Source organism: Lissotriton helveticus, chromosome 6, assembly GCF_964261635.1.
Source record: "Lissotriton helveticus chromosome 6, aLisHel1.1, whole genome shotgun sequence".
Classification (NCBI taxonomy): domain Eukaryota; kingdom Metazoa; phylum Chordata; class Amphibia; order Caudata; family Salamandridae; genus Lissotriton; species Lissotriton helveticus.
In genome coordinates this window covers 1,617,554,710-1,617,574,447 of record NC_136067.1, presented here as the reverse complement: position 1 = coordinate 1,617,574,447, position 19,738 = coordinate 1,617,554,710, and the positions used below count along the sequence as shown (strand labels likewise).

The 19,738-nt window shown below is 40.2% G+C and overlaps 1 protein-coding gene across 3 annotated transcripts in view; it reads left to right on the top strand.

Annotated features, from left to right (window-relative positions):
* CEP68 (centrosomal protein 68) overlaps positions 1–19,738 on the top strand; it is a 136,394-nt gene that overhangs the window by 91,470 nt on the left and 25,186 nt on the right. The gene's annotated exons all lie outside the window — the stretch shown is intronic.

The following is a 19,738-nucleotide window of genomic DNA, read 5'->3' as shown; positions in this document are numbered from 1 at the left end:
ACACCCTAAACCTGTTTTAGTAGAGAACGGGGCTCTCAGTCATCACGGCGCTGTACAGAGGTGACGCCTCGTCAGGAGTAGTAAGCGCTATATAAATACAAATGCAGTTCTGCCAAGCGTCACGCAACAGGTGTGACGCTCACGCTTTTCAGTGCGGTGATCCGCATCACCGCACTGAAATGCATTGTCACGCATTTTGCCACCTGCCAGGCGCGCCACCAGCGGCGCCTGTGCACGGGCTCTCTGCTGCTCGGTGGGACGTGCTGCTTGCTGGGCTGAGTTCCTAAATAGTTAAACCACGTGCTCTCAGCTCTGTGGAATGGCTGAGAGCGCTATAATGTATCTCACTCTTCCCATGCCTGCTGTGTCGCCTGGAAACAATGCGGCAATAGCGGCTGCGGCGCCAGCGCGGCGCGCCTTACAGAGTCAGACTCACATTCACACTGCTCTAATTAGGGGGGAGGGAGGGGCTGCCGGCCTCTCAGCAGTCGATACTGCTGTCAGTCACTGTGGCCCACCATGGGGGCCGGGATTAGTTATGCGGATGTGCTGGTAGAGTGCCCTCACTAGTCCGGAGGAAGTAGGAGGAAGCGGCGGGGGACTCATCTGAGTCAGTGGAGTGCAGCACGAGACACGAGTATCTCATGGCCGCCCGCTGTGGAATGGGCATGAATGATCGATTGCGACGGGCGGCCGGGCCAGTCGCTACGCGCAAAACACTGCAGGCACCTGACAGCTGAGCCAGCCACAGTCAGCTGGCCAGCAACTGCAAGCGGCCGTGGGGGGTGGGGTGGGAGGGGCCCGGGTTGAGTCGACTCGAGTGGCCAGCAGCCTGGATGAAGACAGGGAGGAGGCAGAGTGCACATCCATGCAGGCTGGGCAGCAGTGCAGTGACCAGTCTGGTCGTCACTCTCTCTTAAGTATTAAGATTTAGGGTGGCACAGTTGTACTGTGATACTATTCCAGACTTTTTATTTAACAATAAAACGTTTTAACAAAGACACTGGTGATGCTGTGGTGAGCCAGATGTCGTTTTGGCAATGACATTGATCAATTGCTGTTGTGGTGCCGTTTTGTAAATGACGTTAATGGATGCTGTTCAGCGGGCGGCACGGCTTCGCAGACAGTTTCTGATCTCACCGCGCCTGCTGTGATCTGACTACCACGTCACCCACACGACCCGTCCGCCAAACTGATGGTGCCTCAACGGGCACTGAAGAGTGTAGCGCTGCAGTGAGTGCAGCAGAACTAAGGGAATATTAAAATGCAGGACCTGCGCTAGTCCTTGACTCGAGGCCTAGGCCGTGGCCTCTGCACGGTGCAGGAGGAAGTCGTGGCGGCTGGCTCGTACGGTTACAGCACTGCAGTGTTCCCCACGCCACAAGTAAGTGTCTCACACTGACTAACCTTTTAAGTACCAAGCATTCGGTTGTTTCAGACCATAGTTGTTTGCATTACGGTCTCACTCCTGCTCGCCAATTGGCTTTGCAAGATACCAGCTCCTCTTCAGTGCGTGCTGCTCACAAATATCACCGGCTTACTGTTGTACTAAGCGATTGTTTCACTAATGGACATTCTTACTGTACAACCTACTTTTTTTGTTAATGTTTGACTTCTAGCATTGTTACTGTGTATAATCATCCTAAAAAATTTACATAAATGTGCGCGCCATACAATACACATAAACAAATAAAACATGTATTCCCTCCTTCTTCCGCCACCCCCCAGACCTAAGCCTCCATTTCTGTAACGTCAGCCCATCTCCCGTATTATAGGCACCATCTCTGCTGGAGGACGGCTAGAGTACTGCAGGGGAAGCCTGAAACCTTTCACCATCTCAGTTGTGTTCTGTCTGCAGAGCAGATGGGAATTTTCGTAGGTTTACACCCGAGTATTGGCACAGGCAGCGAGGGCCCATAGGAACTCCTGGAGCTAAGTTAGGGCACAGGCAGCGAGGGCTTCCAGGTAGGCACACTGTTAGAACAGAGTTTGGGTACAAGACTGATAGCAAATAATAATAAAAATAATAATAATAAACAATTTGTAAAGCGCCTGGCTACACAGAGATCAGTGTGTCCCCGCGCTAACTACTGCTAGATTTCAGGAGGCAGATGTTAAAAATGCCATAGAAGGAAGAAAACAGAAAGATTAAGTAATAGGGAACAGAAACGTTTTAAGTTTCCCACGGAATCTGGTTTCAGAGGGTTCCATTCGGAGGTGGAGCGGAAGTTCATTCCAAAGTTTGGAAACCAGGTACCTAAAAGAGCAGCCACCCATCCTGGCTCTGGTGATACGGGGAAGTTTAAACAGCATCGCGCCGGACGATCTCAAATTCCGGATAGGGCGATGTACAGTGAGAAGATTCTTCAAGTAGCCTGGGCCTTTGCCCTGGGCGATACGGTGCGCAAAACAAAGGGCTTTAAACTTAATCCGTTCCCTGACTGGGAGCCATTGAAGCTTAGCCAGAGCGGTCTTCCCAGAAGCTCTGCGAGGAAGCCCGAGCACAAGGCGTGCGGCAGCGTTCTGAACGCACTGAAGTTGGTGAAGGCCTTTCTTACTCAGACCTACAAGCAGAGCATTCCCATAGTCAAGGTGGGGGGTCACCAAGGCGTGGACAATAGTCTTTCTGGCTCCACTAGGGAGGAGATCTAAAACCTTCCGAAAAACCTTCAGTATGCTGAAGCACCTACCAGTCCCCTTGCTAACGTGGGACTTATAAGAAAGGTCAGAGTCAAGCATTACGCCAAGATTTCTTACCGACTCCACAGGAAGGGGAGGGCTGCCCAATTCAGTGGGCCACCACATGTGAGACCATGCTGATGCTGCTTTCCCAACCACCAGCAGTTATGTTTTTTCGCCATTTAGGCGCAGGCAATTGTTGTTCATCCACGATGCCACTGATGACAAACAGTTGGAAAAGTTTGTGGCATCTTCTCTGTGGTCGGGCGTAAGCTTGAACATCAGTTGGGTGTCGTCAGCATAGCTAACAATGCCCACCCCAAATGCCTCCACTACGTGAGCCAGGGGTTCCATGTAGATATTAAACAAAGTAGGGCTCAAACTCGAGCCCTGAGGAACCCCATGGCTCACCTTCCTGAGGGAAGATTTGAAAGGTGGGCAGTGCATCTGAAAGCTCCTATTGGCCAGGAAGGATCGTATCCAGGCGTGTGCCGATTCTACCACCCCCATATTAGAAAGACGAGACAGAGGCGTTGTGTGCAGCACGGTGTCAAAAGCTGCACTGAGATCTAATAAAACCAACGCTGCTGTCTCTCCTTCATCCACTATCTGTCTAAGGCACTCAGTAGAGTAGAGAACGGCTGACTCAGTAGAGTAGCCGGCTCTAAATCCCGATTGTGAGGGATGGAGGAGGGCTTCCTCCTCAAGATATTCCATGAGCTGCCCATTAACCACCTTTTCTACGATTTTTGAACAGAAGGGAAGAAGGGAAATGGGGCAAAGATTTTGAAGTTGAGAGATATGGATATTGGGTTTCTTTTTTAAAGGAATAACCTGGGCTGTTTTTCCACGCATCAAGTACGCGGCATTCTTGGAAAGACAGTGTCACAATGTGACTGATATAGTCGATCATCGTGCTCTCCATGACTCCTTTACCGCGTGCAGGTGGGCACGCGTCGCAGGGAGAGCCAGATTGTATGCTATTGACGACGCGTAATAGTTCCTGTCTTTTAGGTGTTTTGAAGCATGTGAGATGAGGTTTCCCTATGGAGCTATCTCTTACATCCACATGGTTACATGAGAGATCAACGCCATTTGTAAAGGTGGCATGGATTTTATCGACCTTGTCTACAAAGAAGTCAACTATAGAATCACATATCTCATTAGAGTAGGTATCTTGAGCTTCAAGTCTAGATGGAACCGTAAGCTCTTTATAGATGATAAAGAGTTCTCTGGTGGGATTGTCCGCTAGCTCAATTCTGCTCTTAAGATAGATACTTTTCTCTAATCTCACTAGTTTCTGATTTTTTTTATTCCGTTCTGTAACGTACTTTGTATTCTGGAACATAGTTTTTCCTCCAGCTTCGTTCCATGGTTTTACATTTGGCTTTGGCTAATTTAAGTTTTTCCGAGAACCAGGGAGCAGTTTTAGATTGTCTTGCGGGAGGTTTTAGTGTCCAGGGCGCTACCGCGTCCAATACATTGGACACCCAGTTCTCATAGCTGCTCCATGCCTCCTGTAAAGTATTGCTTAGGGGCGGGGGATGTTCTATTAGGGCATTTTCAAACGTTTCTCGCTTGAGTTTTTTCCATTCTCTACGCTTCTGGGGTAGGGGTTTCCTAAATCTAGTTACTGAAGACACACTTTCTATTTCGAACGGGATAATGCTATGATCCGACCAGATCGTTCGGACCGGAGAGGAGACCTTAATACCCTCCCAATTAGCAAAAATAGGCTCCAAGAGATGGCCCAGCTGGTGCGTGGGGGCTGTAGATTGCAGGTTAAGCCCCAAAGATTTCAATGCTGCAGCCACAGCTTGTGCCTCTCTGCACTCTATGTCATCGAAGTGGAAATTTAGATCACCCAAGATGAGAAATCTTTTATATCTGAGCGCCGTTGAGTTATCAGTTCCAGAAGCTGGTCCCCAAATTGTGCTGCACCACCCGGCGGGCGGTATATCAACAACCCGTTAACAACGTTTTTGGGTCCAACTTTTATAGTAAAGAGGCCACTCTCACAATTAGGTAGTGTGGCTTTCAGTAGAGTGCATTCTAAGTCTGATTTATAGATGAGGGCTAACCCCCCCCCCTCGCTGCTTTTGTCTGTCTAACCTAAGTAGGCCGTTACCAGGAGGAATTGCTTCGAGAGCTTCCGTAGACGATGCTTCGTCCATCCACGTCTCGGTGAGAAACAGCGCATCCGGGCCACTCTTTGTCAATAAATCATATATCTCAATTTTATATTTTTTCATGGATCTGCAATTCAATAGTAACATATTTAGCTTAGCTTTTTCCCGCTCGTCCCTCTTCAGAATTTGAAAAGTCTGGTCACAAGTCTCACAAGAAGGAGGTAGTGAGTCAGCCTGTAAAGTATGGTGACAGCTGTTTACCGGACTAGGACATAAGGATAGTAGATCGTGTTTAGTGTAATGTAGCCGGTACCTGTACATACCCATCGTGCCAAGAGGCTCGGAAGGACCAGGGGGTCCTGCCCCGCGCCCCGGTCGATCGCGGGCGGGCGCAGACGGGCAGGACTCTGGCTTGACTCTGGCGCAAATACGGCACGCCCGCTGTACGCGTCCGCTGCGCGGAGTCATAGCCGTATGTTTTATAGCGGCGACTCGAGCGCCAGGAGAGGAGATCCCTATCCAAAATGGCCGCCGCTGAATACTCAGCCCGGGCCCCAAGGGATGACGGCCCTGCAATCGGCCGGTCGCTGCAGGGAAAGGCAAGTAAATCTGCCAGCACTAAACTAAGTGCATTAAGAGATATTACAGAATAAACAGAAAAAGCTAAGAGAAACAACCAAAGGCAGGGCTGTAGCTGCATACATTACAATTTTCAAATAACTCTAACATTGTTATCCAGATCTGTAGTGTTACTTTTTAAATAAAAAGATTGTTTTATTTGATTATTGTATTTAACATCGCTTCTCTGCTTATAATATTCTAGTTATTAGTCGCCATATATGACTAAGCAAAACGTTTGCATTCTTGCACCTGTTCATGTAGATTATTCTGAAGTTCTATGTCTGTGAAGGGAGATTATTCTAAGTATATGCTATTTTAATAGCACAAACCAAGACAAGTGGAGTGATGTACAGGGTCAAGGCACGAGTATAGTCAGCGAGTGATGGGAGAGGTACCTGGGTTCTGTGAGGAGACATGTAATATTACTGCATTGTGGTGTCCTGTTCTTTAAAACGGTGCATCTACAACTCTTTCCTCAGTTTGAGCAGTGTTGAGGCAGTCCTGATGGATACAGGGATATTTTTCCAGATCCTTGATCCATAGATGGAGAAAGTCAATTGCCTGTTTTAGAGCTCTTTAGAGTTTTTGGTCGGAACTCTTTTAGCTTAACTATGTGTGTTTGAACACATGATCCTACAGCCGATCTCATTGCTCAAATAGATGTAATTTCTGATATTTATACTTTTCCCCTCATCTTCATTGCTTGATTTTGCGCGCGAGGAAGTGTCACTCATAATCGGTGAAATGTCACTCATAATTACACTGAAATTATGAAAATGTCACACATAGCAATCTGAAACCTTGTCAGCTATGCAAATGCAGTTACAATACAACTATGTATCATATACTATATAAGAAGTGCGTTATATACTGTACAGTGATAAGAGACAACATTGTGGGCTGCATAGAGTCAATAATCCATTCAACCGTTACATATGCAACCTGTCATACATTTTTACTCGGGTCTTCATCTTTAACATTTCTTTTCATATATAAAAGTAACAACAGTTAACCATGTTTAGCACCTTAATGAGCCGCACAGATATAGGAGGCACGCCTGGGCCACTTTACGTTAGAGTTGCTATGGATATCGTGGCATTGTCAACCTATAGGGGGACGCGGACTGAGACCGTGATAAAAACAGGATTGGCGCTTTGCTAAGATTAAAGGCACCCTACTGTTTAGAGCGTTTCCAATTTTACTTTGGGTGTATTTTAAAGACGTATGCACGGTATTTTGGGGAAGCTTGTTCCATTTTTTGAGCCATTATTTCTGACTTTAATTTCATCAATTAGAACCTCGTAGGCATGCAGCGAACGGTCCGCCCCCTGAGTGCGCGTCTCAAAGTAAACCTCTCCTTGTAAGAGTTTAGAACGGCAGAGCTGGCGTGTACGTGCGCTTCACGAGGGAGCACGTGACTGCTTGTGTCGTTCCTGAGAGTGAATGGGACGCGTAGTTGTTGAATGGATAACTTGATTAGCTATCCAAAAAATCTCCTTAATTAACGTGCCTGTTTCAGCATGTTTCGCTTGCCCTTTGACCGCTTGTACGCTCAAACTGTTTGTCTTAATTACTTTCTGATGGAGCGAGATAGAAAACAAAATTTTGTTTAAACTCGCAAAGTCACATTTCCATAACATGAATAAAATTATTAATGATTTGTGATATGTCGTGCTAATACAACCTAGATTAAACTTTACACGTGGGGGGACTAACATGTGTGCTCATAAACGTGCATAAATGTTGCATCTTTTTGTTCGTGCAAAATAATAAAATAATTTATTGTTTTCGTTTTTGTCATTACTAACTGCTGCATATTTAAAATAAGCATGTGCTTGTTTTGCTTTTCCTCGTCTGTGTGATGTCATTTCTACTATTCTAGGTGCATATGGGTCTCATAGAAAAACGGAGACTGGTAAATATAAACGCTGCTTTATTTGTTTGCAATGGCTAGGTAACATTTTGATTAATCGGGTGGGCTAATTAATTAGTAAACCATGGGGTGGATACAGAATATACTTTATTTCTTACATTAATACTTTTCTTGTGTTTGTTTTATACTAGAAATCATAAGTTGCCTGCTTTTGAGGCCTAGCTATTTGAGCCGCAAAATAAAAGCTGATCTGAATTTCTGCAGAAAGTCACGAGACGCCCATTCTGAATTAAAACGTTTATTGAAGCTGCATTCACAAAGCAAAAACTGATGAGCTGACATCATTCTGTCGGACATGGCCAAGGTCGAAAGTGAACTTTTTGTCAGTCCTTAACTTGGCATCCGCGGAAGTTGCACTGAAAGACTATGGAAGCTGCGAGGATGACTTAAAACAAAGTTGCAATCGCAGGAAGCCTCTGGTTTCACGTGGAAGAGACAATGGTCTTTGTAAGACATGATTTTGTGGAACTTTTTAAGAATCGGGTGACATGTCACTTGTCACTCTCAGCCAATGGGACGTCGAGTATTTCTGAAAATTTTCCTTCGCTAGTTTAGTTAGCGTAGAAAGGTATAAAAAGTCATGCCCTTAGGGTTGGGCTGGCTGCTGCTTTCTGACTTTCCGATGAGGGTGATGTGCTGCTGGACTTTGCGTGGAGCACGTAAGAATCCTCAAAGAACTTTACTTTAATTTCTGTCTATTTAGCTCAGTTAGGGAAATAGGTTTTAGTAATGCTAAACTTTATATAATTTCTTTAAATTTGATCCAAATTGCTTAAATTGTGTTTTTCCATATTTCTTACCATCATGCTTGCTTTATTGCAAATAAATTTCATTTATAAAACTTACAACATATATATCATAATTTAGAAAATAAAATCTTACTTTTGACAAACAAGCTGGTCTTGGTTATTCAGAAGTGTAGGTTACCATTAGCTAGATCACGTCGCCTATGGTGGTCGTTTAAATGGTTAGGTTTTATTCTAATGACAATATTCTTTCTGCAAATGTATAAAATTGTATATAGTGTATAGATAATGTGTATATAGATTTATTCTGACCACCTGATTCAGTAGGCCCAAAATATATCAGGTTCATAAATGGGTCCATATTTAGTACAGAATTTTGTTTATAGGTTATGAAGTTGGGTAATGTAGTTTATGATATATTTTCTATAGCCCGCTGGATCAATTATCTGGTAGCAGAAATTGATGGTTGCTAAGCGGTAACCAAGGTAACATGTTGGTTGCTAAGGATTGCGTCATGGTATGAAAATAGGATTAATGTTTTAACACTTGTTAAGTTCGTTTTTCGTGCCTATCTGTAAGCTATACCGGTATAGATTGTGTGGCGAGAAATTAGTCACGCAAGCCATCTGTTCGTTTGTAGTGATATCGCCGAGTATCACAAGAGGTATCGCCGTGTACCATAGTGTTGTCGCCGAGCAGCACAGTTTTAGGGCTAGGTCTGAATCTTGTATAGTGAGGATTTTCTAAGAAATCAAAGCAGCATGAGAATAGGGACAAAGTGCCTTCCATAAAACTCACTGTGATGAGAGTATTAGTTATATCCGAGCTTGAATGAAGGGTAAAATTTAACGTCGGTGCATGATTATCTATAAACAGGTTAGAGTCCTGTACGGGTACATGTTTCATATCTATAAACAGGTGAGAGCCCTGTACGGATAACGTCGTTATTTTGCTAACGGTGCATGATTTCTATAAACAGGTGAGAGTCCTGTACGGATTTCGTGTGTGTTTGAATTTAGGGAATTTTCCGTGTAAAAGTGCGAGTTTGAATTGTATTTTATGTTCAAGTGGAACTCTTAGAACTTTCACTTCGCGGTGGGTTCAGAGCAAAGCGAGTTCATAATTATACGTGTTAGAAGGGTGGGGTAAGGTTACTCTACTGACAATTGAATATTATCCTTAGTGTGAATAGCGCCGTCTATTCCGAAGTGTGGATACTTGAATGTGTGTAAACTATCCTAATTAGTGAAACGAACAGATGTTGTCTTTATAAGTCATTGTTAAGAATTAATTTACACTGAAAAGTGTTCTTAAAATGGCGCTGTGAAAGGATTTTGTGAAGGAGGGGTAAGCGTCAGGAGTGAGAAGCGAGAAACCGCAGCTGCTGTGTACGTCACAGAGCCGCGCTGGGATTGGGTCCTACGTCACAAGCTGTATTCTGATTGGCTCCTGAGTCTCTGACGGCCTGTGAGCTGATTGGTCCTTAGGAAAATCTCCAAAATTATTGGTTGAGCAGGAAACTGACGTAGCTCAACTGCCATTGGCTTGTTGGTGTGTTTCGCGCACGGATTGGTTGTTTTGCGGAACATCCCGGAAATATTTTACGAACGATTTTGTGAATTAAATTTAACTTTTAAAAATGAGTTATCATTTTAAATATGCTGAGAAAAAGACAACATTATTTCAGAAATTTAAGAATTTATTTTCACCTGACAAGAAAATCGAAACGCGAGGTGGTAAACTACTTCATAAGTATAAAACACCTGCAGCGTACATGGAAGGTGAATACGGATATCATACTGTCTTATGGTTCGACAGTTGGAAACGTTATACTAAAAACGATGGTGTTTTGGCTTGGCCTGATGATGGTTCATTTAATGTAAGAGTTTTAAGAAACTTACGAGAGAAAATGAATGCTCTTGTTCCTAAACCGAGACCAACTCAATTTGAAGCTTTAGTTGAGTGGGAAGATGAGATGTATCAGTTACAAAGAGAAGCTAGTGGAATTAAAAGACCTTCTAAAAATCCATCATGGAAAAGAGAAACTCATGAAGATAGATTACGAATGTGGAGACAGGGAAACATGAGTGAAGGATTGTATTTAATTCATGAAATGGTAATGGGTTCTCCTACAGGAAAATCTATGGAAAGTGAATCTGAGGATGCAATTATGGAAGAAATATATACAACTGCTAAAAATAAACAGCCTAATCAGCCTTTGAGACCTCCTAGATCGTGGTCTACTCCGGTGGTTTCTACTGAAACTTCACCGAGTGCACCTCCAATTAATGAAGCTCCTAAACTTTATCCAAATAATTGTGAAATCACTGAAACTCCTAGAAGACCAGAATTTGAGAATGCTCGAAATGAGGGTAGACATTTTTCAATGACTCCAAGAGCAAGGGAACCTCCAAAAGATTATACAAGAGAGACAAGAAATGTTGATGAGGACGATTATAATGAATACTTAAGGTCTAAAGAAGAATTAATTAAAAGAATGACAAAAGGCATGGAAGCTGTTACAGTTCCAGTAACAATAGGTCCTGTTCAACCTGTATTTGATCAAAGAAATACAAACAAAACTGGATTAACTATTCCTTTAAATACAGAAATTCAAAAGCCTGCTGAAAAATTTTATTCAGACTTGACAGAATTAAACACTTCTAGATCGAGAATGCCTGATTTAATTTTTAATGAGGATTTATCTCCAAAAACACCAATGGGTGCTATGTCAGATGTAGGAAGTCCTGAAGTTAGGGTAACCACACCAAAGCTTGATGTGGCCAAATTAAAGGCGAATATAGAAGAATTAATAATTGGTACAATTGGCCCAGATAGTTTAAATTACTATCGGGATGATGAATTACTATTCATTTGCAAAAGTATTCAATGGAAAACGAAAAATAAATATGATCAATTAGAGGATCTAGCTGCAGAACTTGAAATCGATGTGAGTAAACAAAAGAATTTTGCAAAACATTACAGATTAGATTTCTCAGAAAGTGACATTGAGAGTTTGAACTCAATGGGAAGAATAGTTCACATTAAAGATTTGATCGTCTATATCAAAAAGCTAGGAGAACTGAACAAATGGAGAGTGAAATGGACTAAAAGGAAGGAAGATGAAAGATTAGAAAGAATGTCAAAACAATTTCCAATGAGAGAAGTTGCAGGTGGAGGATATGTTCATGTCCCATGGTCGAGACAGGACATTCTGTTATTCACAAATGACTTTCCAAAATTAAGAGAGAAACCTGTTGAGTGGTACAGGCAAGTCGATAGATTTATCAAAGTGTCAAAAGTTCTGTGGATTGATTTGGATGGATTTTTTGACATTGTTGTTCCATCTGATCTTTGGACAGAATGTAAAATATCTATTAGTTGGCCAAAAACAGAACCTGAGCGAATCAAAGAAACAGGTGCCCCAAATCCACTTGTAATGGATTTTTATGAGAAAGTAATTGTTTGGATGAAAAACAAAATTCCACCCAAAGAAGTTGATTGGGTTAAAATAGAAAGAACAGAGCAGGAAACAAAAGAATCAGTTCATTCTTTTTATGAAAGACTACTGTTAATCTTTAAACAATACAGTGGTTATGAAAAATTAGATGAGAAAGACATGAGTCATTTTATCTATAGATTTGTTTATGGACTAAAACCTGAAATTGGAGAAATGATCAGAACTAGTATTGTCGGATGGCAAGCACTATCTATTGATGATATTCTGAGAAAGGCAAAATATTGTAGCGATGAATTAGAAGTAAAACAGAAAAAGCTGAAGGAGAAAGCCATGTGGGCACAGGTAAAAGTGGCTGAGCAACAGATTGCCAGCATGGGAAATAAGAACACTAATTTTGTTCAAACTGGAAATACGAACCAGATACAAGGAAAGTTTAAAGGTAATAATTTCCAAAAGAAATTTAGCCCAAAAATAGAAGAGCTGAAACAAAGATTACCTTGTTTTAATTGTGGCGAAATTGGACATTGGAGGGACGAGTGTCCTCATCCTCCTAGAAACTTAAAGAATCCCTTATTGAATCCACAGATGCAGAATGGTGTTAACGTGCAGCAACAGCTACAGATGCAACAGGGGTTAAATGAATTTAATATTCAGCGACAATTACAACAACAGCAACAACAACAGGTGAATAATCGTCAGGACCAGTTGCCACAACCACCTTTTCCGAATTGTGGGGGAGTTCAAAAATATAATCCAAACGTGGGATTTCAGGGATGTGAACAGGTAATAAAACCACAAAAACAGCAAAAGCAGCAAAGGGTTCAAATGCAAAATGCTTCACAACAATTTTTATTAACAGAAAGCCAAGACAGTGATTCTGATGATTATTGCTGACGGTGCCCGAGAGAGGAGGAAGAGTGTGTTGTTGGAGCCACTCTTGAGGTTGACCAGTCTGGTCCTTATGTAAACGGGAAAGTTAATGATGTAGACATCACTTTTCTAGTGGACACTGGTGCTACCCGTTCTACTGTTAGATCAGTGGAAATTGAAAACCTACCTCTCTCTGGGGATACCATCCAAGTTGTCGGAGTAAGTAATCAGCAAATTAAAACAGACTTAACTGATCCAGTACCAGTTGAAATTGGAAATTACAGAGACAAACACAGATTTGTGGTTTGTAATAGTAGTCCAGTAAATCTATTAGGTAGGGACATTCTATGTAAAATGAATTGCAGAATATATTGTTCTCCTGAAGGAGTTGAATTACAAACAATGGAGGAAGATGGTTTGTACAGAATGACAATGATGATGATGGAAGCAGAAGAAACAAAATTGTTTCCTGCATTTGAAGAAAAAGATTTACCTGAAGAGCTAAAAGAAACAGTGAAATCTGAAATATGGGATTTTACTGGGAATGAGATGGGTCTGATGAAAAACGTAGATCCTGTTAAAATTGCATTGAAGCAGGGAATAGAATTTCCAAACACTCCACAATATAAAATGAAAACAGAGACAATTGAAGGTATTACACCTGTAATTAAAAAATTAATCAAGCAAGGTGTATTGGAAGAAATGAAGAGTAGCTCTTGTAATTCACCAATTATGGGAGTTAAAAAGGCTAACGGAACATTTAGGATCGTACAAGATTTGAGAAAGGTTAATCAAATTGTTATTCCATGTTGTCCTGTGGTTCCAAATCCAGCAGTGATTCTATTTCAGATTCCATATGATGCTGAATGGTACACAGTCATTGACCTTTGCAATGCATTCTTTACTGTTCCTCTACACCCAGACAGTTATGAAATCTTTGCTTTCAGATTCCAAGGTAAGACCCTTGGATGGACAAGAATCCCTCAGGGCTATACAGAAAGTCCTTCAATCTTTAACGAACTGTTAAAAAGATCATTAGAAGATTTAGACTTACCAGGTAGGTCTACGCTGGTGCAGTATATTGATGATTTGGTAATTGCTGCAAAGACAAGAGAAAATTGTGTAACAGACACAATAATTCTGTTAAATCGCCTTGCAGAAGAAGGACATAAAGTGTCCCCAGCAAAACTACAGTTTTGCAAACAAGAAGTGAAATATCTTGGTCACAGAATTGCAAAGGGAAAAAGACAAGTAACAATAGAGAGAATAAAAATGATTCAAGCAATGTTACCGCCAAGAACACAAAGACAGGTCAGAATGTTTTTGGGAATGGTAGGTTACTGTCGACAATGGATAAGTGGATTTTCAGTAATTGCGAAACCACTACAAAGACTGACCAAATCAGATGTAAAAGATCCAATTATTCTCAATGATGTTGAGATGGAATCTTTTGAAAACTTGAAAAAGAGCTTATGCCAAGCTCCTGCTTTGGGTATGCCAAATTATGAGAAAGATTTTGAACTGTATTGCAGTGAGAGAGAAGGATGTGCATTATCTGTGTTAATTCAGAGACATGGAAACCTAAAGAAACCTATTGCATACTTCTCTGCAGTTCTTGATCCAATCGCAAAAGCATTACCAGGTTGTTTGAAAGCAGTTGCAGCTACAAGTATCAGCCTTGAACAAAGTGAAGGAATCATTATGGGATTTCCTGTCAAAGTTTTTGTGCCTCATTCAGTTGAAATATTACTGACAAGAGGTAAGACTCAACATTTAACAAGTAGCAGATTGACAAAGTATGAGAAAATCATACTAGGAGCAGATAATGTTTCGATTTCAAGATGTTTGAATCTGAATCCTTCTACATTACTGCCTGATTCTGAAATCGTTAATGACATTGAGACAGAACATGAATGTTTAGATGTCATGGAATTCTGCACAAAACCAAGAAAAGACATCAAAGACAGACCTTTGCCTGAATCGGATTTTGTCTACTTTGTAGATGGCTCATGCTTAAGATCCGAAGGTGGTGTCTTGAAAGCTTCATACTCAGTTTGTACAGTTGAAAACATTAAAGAAGCATCATGTCTTGAAGGAGTTCGTTCAGCTCAAGTGGCTGAATTGATTGCTTTAATTCGTGCATGTGAAGTATCAAAGGATATAAGAGTTACCATCATTACTGATAGTCAGTATGGGTACGGAGTTGTACATGATTATGGACAACTCTGGTCACAGAGAGGATACATGACATCAACAGGATCACCAATTAAAAATGCAGTTTTCATTAGAAGATTAATTGAAGCAATACAATTGCCAAAAGAAATTGCCATAGTCAAGTGTGCAGCGCACACTAGAGGAACTGATTATATTTCCAAAGGAAATGCCTTCGCAGATGAAACAGCAAAGTACTGTGCAAGGAAAAATTATTCTTACAATCGGAATAGAAGCACAGAAACTGATTCAAATTCATTAATGCTAACAACTATTGTAGAAACATGGAATGAGATTAGAAATTTACAAAACGAAGCAGATGATGAAGAAAAAGACCAGTGGTTAAGATCAGATTGTAGACAACGTGATGAAGATGGAGTGTGGGTTTACAAAGATGGGAGAGTAGTTTTACCAAATTGCATGATTTCTGACATGGCCAGATTATATCATGGTCCTGCACATTTAGGAAGAGATTCTATGGTCAGACTGTTTAAAGAGACATGGTTCAATACCAAGTTTAGAACCATTGCAGAATCTTTTTGTCAAAGGTGTTTATCATGCCAACAAATGAATCCAAACAGAAAATCAGTGGTGGGGACAGGAATAATTGGTCGAGAGGGTGGTCCCTTCACCAGGTTACAAATAGATTTCATTGAAATGCCCTTACACAACTGTTTGAAATATGTACTTGTAATTGTATGCTTGTTCTCAAGGTGGGTAGAAGCTTTTCCTACAAGACATTGTGATTCAATTACAGTAGCAAAACTAATGCTCAGAGAAATCATCCCAAGGTACGGTTTTCCAGTCACTATTGAGAGTGATGGAGGAAGTCATTTTGATAACAAACTGTTGAAATTAATTTGCGAAGCTATGAGTATTGAGCAGAAAATACACTGTGCATACAGACCAGAGGCATCAGGTGTAGTTGAACAAATAAATGGAACTATCAAAAACAGAATTGGGAAAATGTGTCTAGAGACAGGAGTTAAGTGGACTGATGCTCTTCCACTTGTTTTGATGTCAATAAGAAGTACACCAGATAAAAAGACAGGTTTGAGTCCTCATGAAATTTTGATGGGAAGAGTTATGAGGCAAGCTTTTGTACCTGTAGGTAAACTGTTGAGCATAAATGACAGTGCAATTTTGGATTACTGTAAAAGGTTATCTGATATGGTAACTTCTGTGTCTAATCAGGTGGGAACTGAAGCACAATCAAATGACAAAGTTTTGACACATGATCTGAGACCTGGAGACTGGGTCAGAACGAAAGTACATCGGAGGAGGAATTGTCTATCTCCTAGATGGCAGAAACCTAGGCAGGTAATCTTGATCACTACTAATGCTGTAAAGTGCAGAGGATTGAAGCGTTGGATTCATCCAAGTCATACTATTCCAATACCAACTCCTGAGAGTTCTGATGTTGAAAGTGATACCACAGATGACTCTGATTCTGAAGCAGAAGACAGAACAGAAGGTGAAGTAATTCCAGATTCTGAAGATCGACAAGAAAGTCGACATCTGGAAACTGTGCAGGTGAATGGAAATTTGACAAGAAAAGACTTAGAAATAATTGAAATAGATTCTGAAGGTGAAGAGAATCTGTTAAAAGGAAAGATAACTGAGGATTCGGTTGTCTATGTTGAAGACAGAGAAGCTGAACCGAAAGAAGTTTCAGACCAGGAGAGTATCGAAAGGCAGAGAACAAGCTCTGAAGTAAGGAACAAAAATCCGAAATCTGGGAAGCTAGAGGTAATTGAGGAAGAGGAAGAGAACGAATTACCGAGTACCAGTGATGGAAGACAAAGTGAAGTTCCTGAAGGAGTGAAATATAAGGTCGAAGAAATCTTGTTTAGGGTTATAAAAAGAAAAATATTTTAAAAGGGGGGTGTATATAAATTTTAAAATTTATTTTTATTTTTTATTTTATTTTTGAGGCTAAAACTAACCTAAAAATGCCTTACATTAAGGAGAGCACTTCAAAATGCTCTGTTTTTAAAAGATGCTGTAAGATGACTCTGGTATGTCTGCTCATTTTAGTTCTGCTCTGGTTGGTACTAGCTGTGATTATACCTTTAGAAATGAATAGAGAATTACACAAAGTTAACATAACAAGCAAAGCTCTGGTTAGCCAAACTAAACATAGTACATCTGCAAAAGTAATTGATCATCAGCCTAACATTCATCAAGATAAATCAATAGGTGATTTTTCAAGCAATACTTTCACAAAGCTTTTGAGTGAATATGTAAAGGTAATGGATGCAAAGGATTGTTATGTGTGCGTTAAGTTACCCGCTTCTGTTTCTGAGGGAGTAACATATAATATGCTTCCTCTCACTTATGCTGTTACATGTAGTGTATTAACTAGTTTATTTTATCAAACTGGTCGTTTAGAATATTACTATTCAAATTATGATGAGATTTTTGCTAATGTCAAGATTGATAACGCTTTAAATAAGCATAAGAAAGCTAAACAAATGAGAGAATATTTCCTTGTTACTAACGAACTCACTTATGAGTATGCTTACAAGAATAATCTAACATGTAAATTAAGTGCTGAAGGAAAGAAATTTCTGAATATGGTTGAGGAGAGAAGAGCAATTTATAAGAGAAATGAATTAGTCAAGCAGACTAAGTCATCATTCTGGCAAAAAGAGGATGAGAAACTAAATGGCAAAATGCTTGAAAATATTGCAATTCACATAGACAAACCTGTTAGTGGAAAGCTTTGCATTAGAAGAGATAACACACTTTTTGATAATTATTTTGTAGGTGCAAGCAACTGTGAAGATACTTATCAGATTTTGGGAGGTTGGGGATTTAAAGGTGGAAAAGATCCTATCTTTCCTGGAATTTATTTTGTTTGTGGTGACAAAGCCTACTACAACCTTCCAGACCATTGGTATGGAACTTGTTATGTGGGAATTGTTTTTCCTAAAGTGTTTCATGTTGACAGAGATTCAGAAGGATTATTTAAAATTCATAATTATGTAAATAGAGCTAAAAGAGAAACTTTTACTGAAGTTCTGGGAGATATTTTCCAAGCTGTAATACCTTTTGTTGGTATAACCCTAAATGCAGGGAGAATCAGAAAATTGTCCACTATAGTTGATAGATTATCAACTGACACTGCTGATGGATTTCAATTAGTGAATGTTGAAGTTATTGCAATTAGATCCATGGTAATTCAAGACCGTCTTGCTTTAGACATACTCCTAGCAAAAGAGGGAGGAGTCTGTGGCATTTTACATGTCCAACATTGCTGTACATATATACCGGATGAAAGTAAAAATATTGAAATGTATATTAAGAATATTACACAAATGCATTCTGAAATAATTCCTTTAGAAGAAGAAGATTTTACTGGGAAACTTTCAAATAGGTTTCAAGCAATTAAAAACTGGTTTCATAATATCGGAAGTTCAATTCTTGGCAAGATTCTGGCACCTTTGATTATAATTATATTCATTTTTATTTTGACTAAAGTAGGTTGTCTGTTGCATAAAAGAAAGAAGCATTTGAGAGAAAAGAAGAGAATTTATAAACTCAGAAAAGAAGAGGAAAGGGAGATTGAGTTGCAGGAGTTACATAGAGAGCGTCATGTTAATTGCAAGGATTATGCTGAAACAGACTTTTAGGTTTACTAATACAATGAATTTGAATCGATTTCTTATAAATTAAATTTACCAAAATTTTGAGTGCTGGTGTGGTGATTTGTTAATCACCAGATGAGGGAGTTGATGGAGCGAGATAGAAAACAAAATTTTGTTTAAACTCGCAAAGTCACATTTCCATAACATGAATAAAATTATTAATGATTTGTGATATGTCGTGCTAATACAACCTAGATTAAACTTTACACGTGGGGGGACTAACATGTGTGCTCATAAACGTGCATAAATGTTGCATCTTTTTGTTCGTGCAAAATAATAAAATAATTTATTGTTTTCGTTTTTGTCATTACTAACTGCTGCATATTTAAAATAAGCATGTGCTTGTTTTGCTTTTCCTCGTCTGTGTGATGTCATTTCTACTATTCTAGGTGCATATGGGTCTCATAGAAAAACGGAGACTGGTAAATATAAACGCTGCTTTATTTGTTTGCAATGGCTAGGTAACATTTTGATTAATCGGGTGGGCTAATTAATTAGTAAACCATGGGGTGGATACAGAATATACTTTATTTCTTACATTAATACTTTTCTTGTGTTTGTTTTATACTAGAAATCATAAGTTGCCTGCTTTTGAGGCCTAGCTATTTGAGCCGCAAAATAAAAGCTGATCTGAATTTCTGCAGAAAGTCACGAGACGCCCATTCTGAATTAAAACGTTTATTGAAGCTGCATTCACAAAGCAAAAACTGATGAGCTGACATCATTCTGTCGGACATGGCCAAGGTCGAAAGTGAACTTTTTGTCAGTCCTTAACTTGGCATCCGCGGAAGTTGCACTGAAAGACTATGGAAGCTGCGAGGATGACTTAAAACAAAGTTGCAATCGCAGGAAGCCTCTGGTTTCACGTGGAAGAGACAATGGTCTTTGTAAGACATGATTTTGTGGAACTTTTTAAGAATCGGGTGACATGTCACTTGTCACTCTCAGCCAATGGGACGTCGAGTATTTCTGAAAATTTTCCTTCGCTAGTTTAGTTAGCGTAGAAAGGTATAAAAAGTCATGCCCTTAGGGTTGGGCTGGCTGCTGCTTTCTGACTTTCCGATGAGGGTGATGTGCTGCTGGACTTTGCGTGGAGCACGTAAGAATCCTCAAAGAACTTTACTTTAATTTCTGTCTATTTAGCTCAGTTAGGGAAATAGGTTTTAGTAATGCTAAACTTTATATAATTTCTTTAAATTTGATCCAAATTGCTTAAATTGTGTTTTTCCATATTTCTTACCATCATGCTTGCTTTATTGCAAATAAATTTCATTTATAAAACTTACAACATATATATCATAATTTAGAAAATAAAATCTTACTTTTGACAAACAAGCTGGTCTTGGTTATTCAGAAGTGTAGGTTACCATTAGCTAGATCACGTCGCCTATGGTGGTCGTTTAAATGGTTAGGTTTTATTCTAATGACAATATTCTTTC